Below are 12,163 nucleotides of genomic sequence, written 5' to 3' on the forward strand. Positions count from 1 at the left end.
TCTGGGAACCATCAGTTTGTTCTTCTATCTATGAGACCGTTCCTGTTTTGTTTTTTATTTTTTGTTTGTTTTTTAGATTCCGCATATATGTGAAATCATGTAATATTTGTCTTTCTCTGTCTGACTTATTTTACTTAGCACAATACCTTCTAGATCCATCCATGTTGTTACAAATGACAAGGTTTCATTCTTTTTTATGGCTGCCTAAAATTCCAGGGTGTGTGTGTGTGTGTGTGCGTGTGTGTGTGTGTGTGTGCTTTATATATATATAAAACATCTTTATCCATTCATCCAACCTATGGAAGTAGGTTGCTTCCATATCTCGACTATTGTAAATAATGCTGTGATGGACATAGGGGTGTGCATGTCTTTTCAAATTAGTGTTTTCTTTGTTGATTTTAAGGTTAAATATTTCCATCATTCATTCGTCCTTATGTTTTGAACACATACTCTTGTCCTGTTCTCAGCCCTAGTGATATAACAGTAGAACAAACAGACCAAGTGTGGTTCTCATGAAGGTAAAATAATACCAGAGACAGTTATTAAAATTCAGTGAGTGGAAAGACAGCAAGACAATTGCTTGCAAATTAAGCAGCGTGCTTCTAAATAACTCATGGGTCAAAGAGAAATCTCAAAGGAAATTACAAAATACATAGAACCCTAGCGAAAGTTAAAATATAACATCAACCTAGGTGGGGTGCAGCTAAAGCAGAACTGAGAGGGAAATTTATAACACTGAGTTCTCCCGGTAGAAAAGAGAAAATGTCTCAAGTTAGCAACCTAAGTTCTCACTTCTAAGAAAAAGAAGACCAAACCTAAGTCAGCAGAAGGAAGGAAATAATAAAGGTAGAAGCAGAAATCATTGAAACTGTGAATGGAAAAATACAGAAAAGATCAAATGAGAAGCCGGTTCTTCAAAAACATCAATAAAACGGATAAACTTCCAGCAAGACTGACAAAAAAAAAGAAGACACAGATAACCAGTATCAGAAATGAGACCGGGGATATTGCTATGAATCCTGCAGCCATCAAAAAGATAATAAGCAGATACTTTAAACATCTTTACGTTCATAAATGACCACTTAAAAGAAATGGAACGACTCCTCAAATACCACAAACTACCAAAACTCAGCCAACATGAGATAGACTGGCTGAAAAGGCATCTAACCATCGAAGAAACTGAGTTTGTAAAATTTAAAAAGCTCCTGAAAAAGAAATCTTCAGTCTCTGCTGGTTTCCCCTGCAGAATTCCTCCAACGTTTAAAGAGTTAACATCAATTTTACATCATCGTTTCCAGAAACCAGAAGAGGAGGGAACATTTCTCAACTCCCGTCGTGAAGCTAGTGCTCTCCTCATGTACCCAAACCAGGCAAAGACGAGGGAGGAGGCTTTTGGTTTCCAGTCTGGTAACGAAGGGGTTTAGAAGGTACCAATTCATTCCAACAAATAAAAAGCCGAACAGACTGAAAAATGCACCACTCTTCTTCGATCCATCAAGGTAGTGAGGTCACAGGGCAAACCACGGCGCCCCCCCCCCACACACACACCCCCCAATTGGAGACACAGACCAGAGGATAGAGAGAATCACAGTTTGCCAGGGCAGAAACCCACCGGCAGAAACCTCTGGGGAAATCAGTGAGGGGGTTGAGGGGGAGGAACCCGGAAGTGTAACGGACGAAGGGTGGGAGGCTCAGTGCACACCAGTCTGTGAATTAAAAACTCCAGGGGGCGCCATTATGGTGGCCCTCACGGTTCTGTGAGTTTTATCTCCAGGAGCCCACCAGGTTCTCACGGTGAACATGCCAGAAAAATCCGCTTGTGCTTCCAGCAGGAGGGGTGGAAAAAGGGAACATTGTAAAGATAGTTCTGTTCTTCAGGAGACTTGCCCTGGAGAGAAGCTATTTCCTTGAGACTAACCTATTGGGGTTTTATCAGAGCCTAATCGCCGTGGGTGAGGAGACATACTAAACTCGAGCCTGGTTCAGTCCTTCGTGGAAAGGAAGGGGAACACACCACTCTAGCTCCATCCCATCCTTTCCCACCTAAATCGAAGGCGGGTGGGGACAGATGTACCTGTGAAGTTCACAGTCCAGGGGCATGGACTCACCAAAAGCCTGGGACCTACTCGGAGGACTAAAGACTGCTTCTCCACAACCTACACCCCGCCCCGCCTTACCAATACATCCCTGAAGCCCTATTTATTAACAGGCAAAAAAAAAAAAAAAAAAAAAAAACCCACAAGAAACCACAGTTTGAAGAGACTGAACAAGCATCAGAACCAGAGTCGGATACAGCAGGAATGTTTGAATAATCAGACCAGGAATTTTTAAGAACTATGAGTAATACACCAAGGGCTTTCCTAGAGAAAGTTCTTCCAACAATAGCAGAATACATTCTTCTCAAGCTCACATTCACCAAGTAGACCACATTCTGGGTCATAAAACACACGTTTAGCAAATTTAAAAGAAAAGAAAGCATTCGATGTCTGCTTTCGGACCGCAATGGAATTAAGCTAGAAATCGATAACAGACAGATAGCTGGAAAATCCCCAAACACTGGGAGACGAAACAATACACTTGTAAATAGCGCATGGGTCAAGTGAGAAATCGCAAGAGAAATTTTAAAATATTTTCAACTAAATGAAAACGAAACGGCAGCTTACCCAAATCTGTGGGCTGCAGGGAAGGCAGTGCTTAGAAGAGAATTTATAACATTAAACACGTATATTAGAAAAGAAGAAATATCTGAAATCCACAATCTAAGCCTCCACACTGGGAAACTAGAAAGAGAAGGGCAGATGAACATAGCTGGAAACCTAGACGATCTTGGGTATGGAAGTGACATTTTAGCTACAACACCAAAGGCACCATTCATGAGAGAAGTAATTGGTAAGCTAGATGTCATTAAAATTAAAAACCTCTGCTCTGCAAATGACCATGTCAACAGAATGAGAAAAGCAAGCTACAGACTGGGAGGAAATATTTGCATAAGACCCATGTGATAAGGGACTACTACTCAAATAACTCTAATACTCAACAATAAGAAAACAAACAGTCTGGCTTTAAAAAACCGGCAGAAGGTCTGAACTGACCTTCCCAAAGAAGATACACAGATGGCAAAAAAAAAAAAAAAAAAAAAAAAAAAGAGAGAGAGAGAAGAAAAAAAAAGCTTATCATAAGTCATCACATGAATGCAGATTAAAACAAGACACTACCACACATCTATTAGAATGGCCCAGATCCAAAACACTGACACCACCAAAACGCTTGCAAGGACGTGGAGCCACGGGACCTCTCATCCGCTGCTGGTGGGAATGAAAAATGGTGTAGCTACTTTGGAAGATGGTTGGACAGTTCCTTCCAAAACGAAACATACCCTTACCATACAATCCAGCGGTTGCAACCCTTGGCATTTACGCAAATGGCTTGAAAACTTACGTCCACACGCAAAAAAAATCTGCATGCAGATGTTTATAGCAGCTTTGTTCCTGAGAGTCCCAAATTGGAAGCGACCACAATAAGCCCCCAGGGGCTGAATGGATGAACCAACTGTGGGGGCATCCAAACAATGGAATGCCATTCAGCACGAAAAAGAAATGAGCTACCAAGCCACGGAAAGACGTGGAGGAAACTGAAATGCATATCACCAGGTGAAAGAAGCCAGTCTGGAAAAGGATCCGTATTGAATTCGTCCAACTACATGGCATTCTTGGAAAGGCAAAACTGTGGAACCAGTAAAAAGATCAGCGGCTGCCAGGGGTTGACGGGAGGGAGGACAAATAGGCAGAGCACAGAGGATTTTCAGGGCAGTAAAACCAGTCATTAGAATATTCCACACCAAGGGTGATCCCTGATGTAAACTGTGGACTTAGGGCAATAATGATGTGTCAGCGTAGGTTCAACGAATGTACCAGCCTGGTGCAGGTTGTTGATGGTGAGGGAGGTCGTGCATGTGTTCCGGCAGGGGTTATACGGGAGCGCGCTGTACTTTCCATTCAATTTTGCTGTGAAGCTAAAACTGTTCTAAAAAATACAGTTTAATAATCAAAAGAGGAAACCACAGTCCACTATCTTTCATGAACTCAGATACAAAAATTCGCAACAAAATAATAGCACATAACATCTAGTTCTCTACTAACCTACATTCAGGAGGTGGGATGGTTTAATGCAATGAGCTAAGACTTCAAATTCAATTACACTTTCTTTCAATTACCAGCTTCCTGTTTGGTGCAATGACTCATTGAGCCTCAGTTTACTGATAGGTGAATCAGAAATAGGACCTATCACTTAGGACTCGTATTTGCATTTAGTGGATGGTGTAATAAATCTAGAATTAGTCAATGGACCTTATAATTTTGCCATGTTTGCTTCGGGTGTTTTCTTACAGAGAAAGAAAATGCTACAGATGTGCTTAAACATCTAGTTCCAAATCCCATTCTCTTTTTCTCCCCCCTCTGTTTCTCATCAGGGATCGTTATCCTGAAGTGGTTAATGTTTATATTTCTGGTGAATGTTTTAATAATATTACTATTGAGATACATCTTAAAAATGTTTATACAGCATGGTTTGTATTTTTTAAGTAAATGCAAATGGTGTTATTTAGTGTCTCCAGTATCTATCCCTTGGTATCATGCACACGCACACACACACGCACGCACGTGCACACGCACACACACATTATAACAACCGGGAGTGTACCAAACGTGCTTTTAGAAACATGAGCACCTGCTTTTGAAAGTGTGACATCTTGGGGCGCCTGGGTGGCTTGGTCGGTTATGCGTCCGACTTCAGCCCAGGTCACGATCTCACGGTCCGTGAGTTCAAGCCCCGTGTCGGGCTCTGGGCTGACAGCTCAGAGCCTGGAGCCTGTTTCCGATTCTGTGTCTCCCTCTCTCTCTGCCCCTCCCCTGTTCATGCTCTGTCTCTCTCTGTCTCAAAAAATAAATAAACGTTAAAAAAAAAAAAAGAAAGAAAGTTTGACATCTTATTACAGCTAACATGACATCCTGCTAGAATATACACTTCCTGAGAGTTCAGTGTTGTTCCTCCAGCGCCTAGACCAGCACCTGGCACGTTGTAGGTGCTCAGTAAAATACCAGGGACACGAGGGAAAGATCCTGTTAGTCCCCTCACCCACTCTATGAGTATTGACCTTCCCATTGGCGCAGCAGCTGGGAGACAATAAAGAATTCGCCTCCCATCCCTAAGTTGGGAAGCGGCAAGTGTGAGATTTAAAGCCACCTAATTGGCTGCCACAGCTCAAACACTTCTGACCTCTCTACGCTGGGCAACTGAGCCCACTCACGACTCTGGGGTTCCAGGAGATGGTCATCTCCTTTGGGCGGGGCTGTGGTGGGTCTTGCCCTCTGTAAGAAACCAGGGGAAGGGTGGGCTCCACTCCCGAGAAGAGGGGCGAGCAGCGGAAGTTGCAGGAGGCAAGATATCCAGGGACATTTGCAGGACTGAGGGAAGAAGTCAGCCTGCTGTATGTAAATATGCCAAGAGGACAAGAGCCTTCCGGCTCACAGGGTCTGGGGCCGAGCGGGTGGGAAAGGAGACTGAGGGGCTTGACAGAAGCCTCAACTGTCCCAGCAGACATACTGAGGAAGCAAGCTTGTGGTATAAGTAAAGGAAGAATGAAGCATTCAGTCACTGAGTATTTGCTCCCTATTCCACACATATACCTACACACAACCCCCCCCCCCGACAAACACACCTTCCAACATTCGCTCATGCACACACTCACAGACCACACACACACACACACGTCACCTCGGCCCACAGGGCTTGACTCTATTTTCTTGGCATTCCCAGCCTCCAGAACTGTAGGAAGTAAGCGTCCGTTGAGTAAGCCACCACGATGTTTTGTGACGGTAGCCCAAGCCAGTCAACCCCACCAACGGCCCACAAGCCCCCGCACTATCTAGCTCGTCTCCCCCTTTCTGAGCACCTCTCTGACTCCTCTTCCCTGGCTCACTCCATTCAGCTGCCCTGGCCTCCCGACTACTCCCTGGATGCACAGAGCACAGTCCTACCCCAGGGCCTTTGTACTTACATCCATTCTATGAGGAAGGCTTGTTATACTTCCATGGCAGACGCCTTTGTTTCCTTCCATCCTTTATTCAAAAGTCACCTTCTCAAAGAGGCTGGCCGGGAAAACCCTTTAGAATTGCAACTCACCTCCCCCACCCGGCACTTCCCACCTCCCCTACATGTTCTTCTTTGTCCTCTTTTTCCCATGCACTCACCCCCTTCTAACTTACGGTATTCTTTATGGTTTATCATCGATTGCCTGGTACCTCCTGCAAGACCGTAAGCTCCAGAAGAATAGAAATATGTGTCATTTCTGTTCACCGATGAATCCCAAGTGCCTAGAACCATGCCTGGAACACGGTTCCCCCTCAATACGTGTTTCCTGATTGAACGGATGGACCTCTTCACCGCTGGTGCCAGGCGTGGAGACCATGTCATACCAGCATTGCCCAGCAGATGGCAGCCGATTCACGCCAGAGACAGCTGGGAGCCTGCACTCTTGAACTCCAGCTTCCTCCCAATTAAATCCAAAATAACAACCCAGGAGACAAAAATCCGGTTTAATTTACTCTTAATGCAGCCTTGTATTTGTGAGAAAGAAGTTGTAGGTAGAGGGTGAGCTGCTGAGCTGATAAAGCGTTTATCTAATACGAGAGACTGTTTACCCACAATTCAAGGGTAAAAAAATGAAAACAGCTGTCGAGAAGAACCAAGCAAGGTCAGAGTCCTCCCACGGTGGGGGAAAATGGGGGCGAGGAAGGTTTGTGGCCCCGGATCTACATCCCTCCTCCAAAGGATGGAAAAGTGACGCTGGACCCCTACGACCGAGGGAAAGAAGGAGCGCTAGAAATTAACACGGAACCTGGGGAGTGGAAGTTTCCCGGCTTCCTCAGAACGTGCCAGAAGACGCTCTGTTACAAGAACCTTGGGTCTCGCTCTGCAATACCGTCCTCTGGGCCCCCGCCAAGCCGCCCTCTTCCTGGGTGCTTCCGTCACTCGTGTCATCAGGGAGACGAGTTGCAGCCGTAACCAAGTCTTCAGAAGCCAAGATCAGGTGCTCCTGCCTTTGATCAGATTCAGCCTTTGAGTGAGTCAGGTTGGGGGGGAGGCTCCCAGGCAGACACTGCTTGTGAATCTGCGTCTACTGACCCAGAACTATCCAAGCCAGCTGGTCAACCCGGATGCTGCTACAGTGAGGACGAGAGATGCATGTCCTGGGCGCTCCCCGTGTGCCAGGCATGCACGGAGGGCACCGCCTACATGATCTCATTAGCCCTCTGAGCAGCTCTCTGAAGCCCATGCTGTCCTCGTCCCCATCTCACAGATGGCACAAGAGAGACACCGCCTGCCCAAGGACCCAGTGAGTTGCTCTCCAGCTCACTCTCAGCCACTGAGAGGGGGGCATCTGCTGAGATGCACTGTGGATCCTGACGAACTTCAGAGAACAGTTGATGCAGCCCCTTCCCTTCGCAGATGGGGAAGCTGAGGCCCAGAAAGGGGGAGGGAGCCGCCCAAGTTCGCTCGGAGAACTGAGAAGCCCACCCAAGCTTCTATGCACCAAGAGTATCCTGCACCTTAACGTCCCTGACTCGTGTTGGGAGGCCACCCCAATAACCAAGTCGCAGGCTTTTATTTTGCGCTCGCAGATTCCAAATTGGCTTCAGTCCCTGCTGGCACTACGCACCTCTGCATAAGCTCTTGTCAAAACAACAACACATCTCGGTTTAAGAGTTTCATCAAATTTAGGAGCCTCTCCAGCCAGGCGCACTGGCCTCTCGTGATGTGAATTCTGGCTTCTGTGGCTCGTTGGCTGATGTTCTTGGTCAAGCCACTCAACCGCTGAGCCGGTTTGTTCATCAATAAAATGGGAATAACACCATTCACAAAAGGGGGTGTTATAGGCCCGTGCTAACACAAATGTAACAGGAGCCACAAATGCAAGTCACAGACGTAACCTGAAGTTTTCTAGTAGCCACTTAAAAAAGAAAGATAAAGGAAGGGCGCCTGGGTGGCTCAGTCAGTTGAGCGTCCGACTTCGGCTCAGGTCATGATCTCGTGTTTCACGAGTTCGAGCCCCGCATCGGGCTCTGTGTTGACAGCTCAGAGCCCGGAGCCTGCTTCGGATTCCGTGTCTCCCTCTCTCTCTGCCCCCTCCCTGCCCACGCTCTGTCTCTCTCTCAAAAATAAATAAAAAAGGTCAAGGGATCAGGTGAATCAAAGTACATTTATGCTCCGTTTTTCATTTTTCTATTTGGTTTCATTTGAAACCAATATGTATATGGTACATGTATATGTATATATATGTATATGTTGAATATGTATATTCAACATATTATCATTTAAATATCTAATCAATATACAATTGTTAACGAGATACTTCGTGTTTGATTTTCTCTCCAAGTTTTCACACTCCGGTGTGGATTTTGTACTTACACCTCATCGTAGTTTGGACTAGCCACGTTTCAAGTGCTTAATAGCCCCATGTGGCAAGTGGCTACCGCCCCGGATGGCACTGATCTCAGCCTTGATAAACATTGTGAGCATACGGCTCTATATTTTAAGAGTCTGTGTGTCTCCGCCTTGTCTGGGACAGACCGACTTCATGGAGCCTGAGGATAATCTGCTGGGACCCTGACAGGCCTGGAAGGTCTGCCTTTGGGCTCAGCAGTGGAGGCGATAACCCCCCAGGTCTTTCCTGCTCTGAGCAGGTCACTGGTGCCTTTGAAAACCTTCCCTCCCCAGATTCACTTCCTCCGGGGTCACACACGGGACTTCCGCACGCTCTGCAATTCTTCGTGTCCATTTTGTCCTCGGTGTCGTCGCCAGGAGTGTTCGTAACAACTGCACAGTAGATGAAAGCCCAATCAGGACCAAGAGTGGAGAGGAGGGCGAGGTGACAGGTGACGGGAACTGTGCCCTCCCTTCCCCCGTGAGATCTGGGGGCCCAGGGCTCTGGTCACCATGGTGCCCAGATGCTGTCCTTGCTTTCCAATTTAGAACATGGCCTCACTGCACTGCACTGGCTCAACTCGGTGGCCTGAACCGAAACGCGGTCTTTCCAAGGGGGGTCCCCCTCTGTTGCCAATATTTACGTTTGATAATTCTTCGGGGCCAGGGGTGCAAGTGCTCAGGGGCTGTGCTCAGAGAAACAGCCAAGGGCCCACCCACAGGGGGCTGAGGTGGGAGAATGGGACCACTCTCTGCCTGGATTCCCCTGACACTGGTCCCTGGGGTTCAGGAGGGGGACCAGGTGCCTGGGCTGGGCCAAAGTGGGAAAAGTGGGTGGGAGACCCAGGGTCCTGGGGCTCTGGTTTCCCATTGGTTTGGGGGTACTTTGCCACTCCCCCTTTACCTCCAGCTCCCAGACAGTTCCTTGTCTTCTTCTGGAAGGCAGTGGTTGAGGGCCAGAGCTCTGCCTTCCGACTGCCTGGGTTCAGATTCTGACCCTGTCGCTTACAGTGTGACTGCAGCACGTTCCCAAGCTCCGTTCGCAGCGGTGTCCTCATCTACAAATGGGAGAGGAACTCCCTCCCTGGGTCTGCTGAGGACTGAACGAGGCAATACAGGTAAGAGGTAGCATCATGGCAGGCTACCATCAGTAGATTTTACTGGGGAGAGAGCTGACTCCCCAACACTTTGGCTGGTGCTCAGGATAAGAGGGCCTTCATGATTTTCTCAGTTAACTAATTTTATGGATTCAAAACACGGCCTTCGCGTCAATCCATGCTGCTAGAGATCAGAACGATCCCTGAGATAGTTTGTTCAGTGAGAAAAGCAAAGCGCGAATTCCACAGCCGCGCTGTGGAACAGACAAGCGCGGCCTGTAGTTGGAATGATACGGACATTACTCGTAGGCGGGGATTCAGGCGGGAGCCAGGGGCAGGGGTACGAGAGGGGTTGACTTTTCATGATCCCATCCCTCGTGAGATTCAACGTCATCGGAGTGGTACTGCCTCTTTCCTTCTCTTCGAGCATGCAGTCCTTTTTCCATGAAAAAATTACCCACTGAAAAGCTCTCCCTCCCCCCACCCCATTACAAAGGAAAGCATGGTCATCGTAGCACATTTCCGAATTTGGGAGAAGAGCATGAAAAGGTTCTGTCATTTCATCGCTGGACGGGTGAAGACCCAAAGGTCCTACCTGGGGAGATGGTCTGCTGCTAAGTTCATTGGCCGTGTATCACCGCTTAGACATCTGTTGGGATTTCATTGGGGCGAGAGGAAGAGACCAGAGGGGTTAGTAGTGCCTGTGGAATCACCCCCCTCCCAACAAACAAAGCACAGCGCACACACACATACACACACTGAAGGGGGACTACGCACTACTCTGCACCTCTCGACAACCAAAGCACTTTACACGCGCACGTGCACACACACACACACACACGCACACACACGCAGTAATCCAAAGGGCTTCACATACCCATCCAATAATCAAAGCACTTCATATACACACACCGATGACCAAAGAGCTTCGCACACATACACGCCTGACCAACCGAAGGGTTCACACACCCACCCACACCTTCCCCAACAACCAAAGCTCTCCATACAGACACCCCCTGCGAAAGAAAACCCCAAAGCGCTTTGATGTGTTTGCCGCCACAGCAGATACTTGAACATCGAGACGTTGGGCAGCGACTTTCTTTTCAGATTAATGAGCAGAGAAAGATCGAGGCGGGGGGGGGGGGGGGGGGTGCGGGGAGGCGGGAGAGAGCAATTACACCTAAATCTTTTCTCTGTTGATTAGGGATTCCTTCTCCAGCCCGCTTTGGCTCCTGCTAAATCTTTTTCTAATGAGATGTGGCTTATCCAGATCAGAGCGCTGAGAAAAAAGTTGCAATTAACTTTAAGAAGTAAAGGAGTGAGTGAGAAGGGGGAGGCGGGGAAGGGGCTGGGCTGGAGGGCAGGGAGAGCGGTTGCAGGGGAGAAGCTCTCCTGCAGGGCAAAGGGGCCCAGGCCCAGCCCCATCTGGTCCATCCTCCATTTTGATTCCAGAGCTCAAGGAAAGTCCCTCGTGCCCCCTATCCCTGCCGGGTCAGGCCTCTCAGCCACTCCAGGCTCCAGTCAAGGGTTGGGAGTAGTGAGGGTCCCCGGGGCCTGGGCCTTCTCCACTCCGCACCCCCAACACCTGGTGGGGAGGGTGGGGGGCAGGACCCCCTCAGCCATCTCTCTCACACCTGAGCTCTTCCTTCTGCCCACTTACCCCTGCAAAGACATGGGGGCCCTCGACGGCGTGCCAGGAACCTCCCTGACCCCGGGTGTCAAGTCAGCACGAACTTTCAGACTTGCTGGAGTTGGCCGGCTCTCTGCTGGCAGCCAGAAGCAGCGGAGCTGTCGTGGGCCTACGGCACTGAGAGCCACAGCTGGGGTCTCTCTAGCTCTCGACCTCGCTCACTGCTCCCAGGGGGCAGTCGGGCCCCAGCTATTTTCAAGTGAGCCACTTAGAAGGGCAGAGAGGGTCTGGGATTGAAAGAGACACTTCATCTAGAAATGGTGAAAAAAAAAAGGGGGCGCCTGGGTGGCTCAGTCGGTTGAGTCTGGCTCTAGATTTGGGCTCAGGTCAGGGTCTCATGGTTTGTGGATTCGAGCCCCATGTCGGGCTCTGCACTGGCAGTGTGGAGCCTGCTTGGGATTCTCTGTCTCCCTCTATCTTTGCCCCTCGCCTGCTCTCTCTTTCTCTCTCATAAATAGATGGATAGATAGATAGATAGATAGATAGATAAAATGTTGACGAAGCTTCCAGAAGCTTCCAGAAGCAACACAGAGTCACCTTCATTTGTTCCTCTATTGATACACTCAAGCTCCGCCAAGCTGCAACTGTAGGAGGCGCTCCCCCTCTCTGGCGCTCAGTTTCTCCATCTCTCGAGAAAAATAAAGACGGGGCCGTGGGCAGCGGATCTCCAGGGGCTTTGCCAGTCCCGATGCCCGGAGATGGGCAGAAGCCCAGGCGGACTCAGGAAGTCCTGGTCGGAGGGGTGACACCGGTGCCCTGGCCCCCGTGCCCTACCCTATGCCCTCACAGGACACGAACCCATCCCTGCAAACTATTATCCACGCACAGACTGGTTTCTGCGCGATTTGGCGACCAGTATCCAGCAGTGCCCGAGGGCAGCTTTCGCAGATCTTGG

At 48.6% G+C, this 12,163-nt stretch overlaps 1 long non-coding RNA gene across 1 annotated transcript; it reads right to left on the bottom strand.

Moving 5' to 3' along the window:
- Positions 1-8,357: 8,357 nt before the first annotated feature.
- Positions 8,358-11,529, bottom strand: LOC123577536. The gene is made up of 4 exons (XR_006701906.1): positions 11,239-11,529; positions 10,174-10,227; positions 9,386-9,574; positions 8,358-8,874 (listed from the first exon to the last, which is right to left on the bottom strand). It is a non-coding gene; the product is annotated as an uncharacterized LOC123577536 (long non-coding RNA).
- Between the last annotated feature and the right edge of the window lie 634 nt (positions 11,530-12,163).

Source organism: Leopardus geoffroyi, chromosome D2, assembly GCF_018350155.1.
Source record: "Leopardus geoffroyi isolate Oge1 chromosome D2, O.geoffroyi_Oge1_pat1.0, whole genome shotgun sequence".
NCBI lineage: Eukaryota > Metazoa > Chordata > Mammalia > Carnivora > Felidae > Leopardus > Leopardus geoffroyi.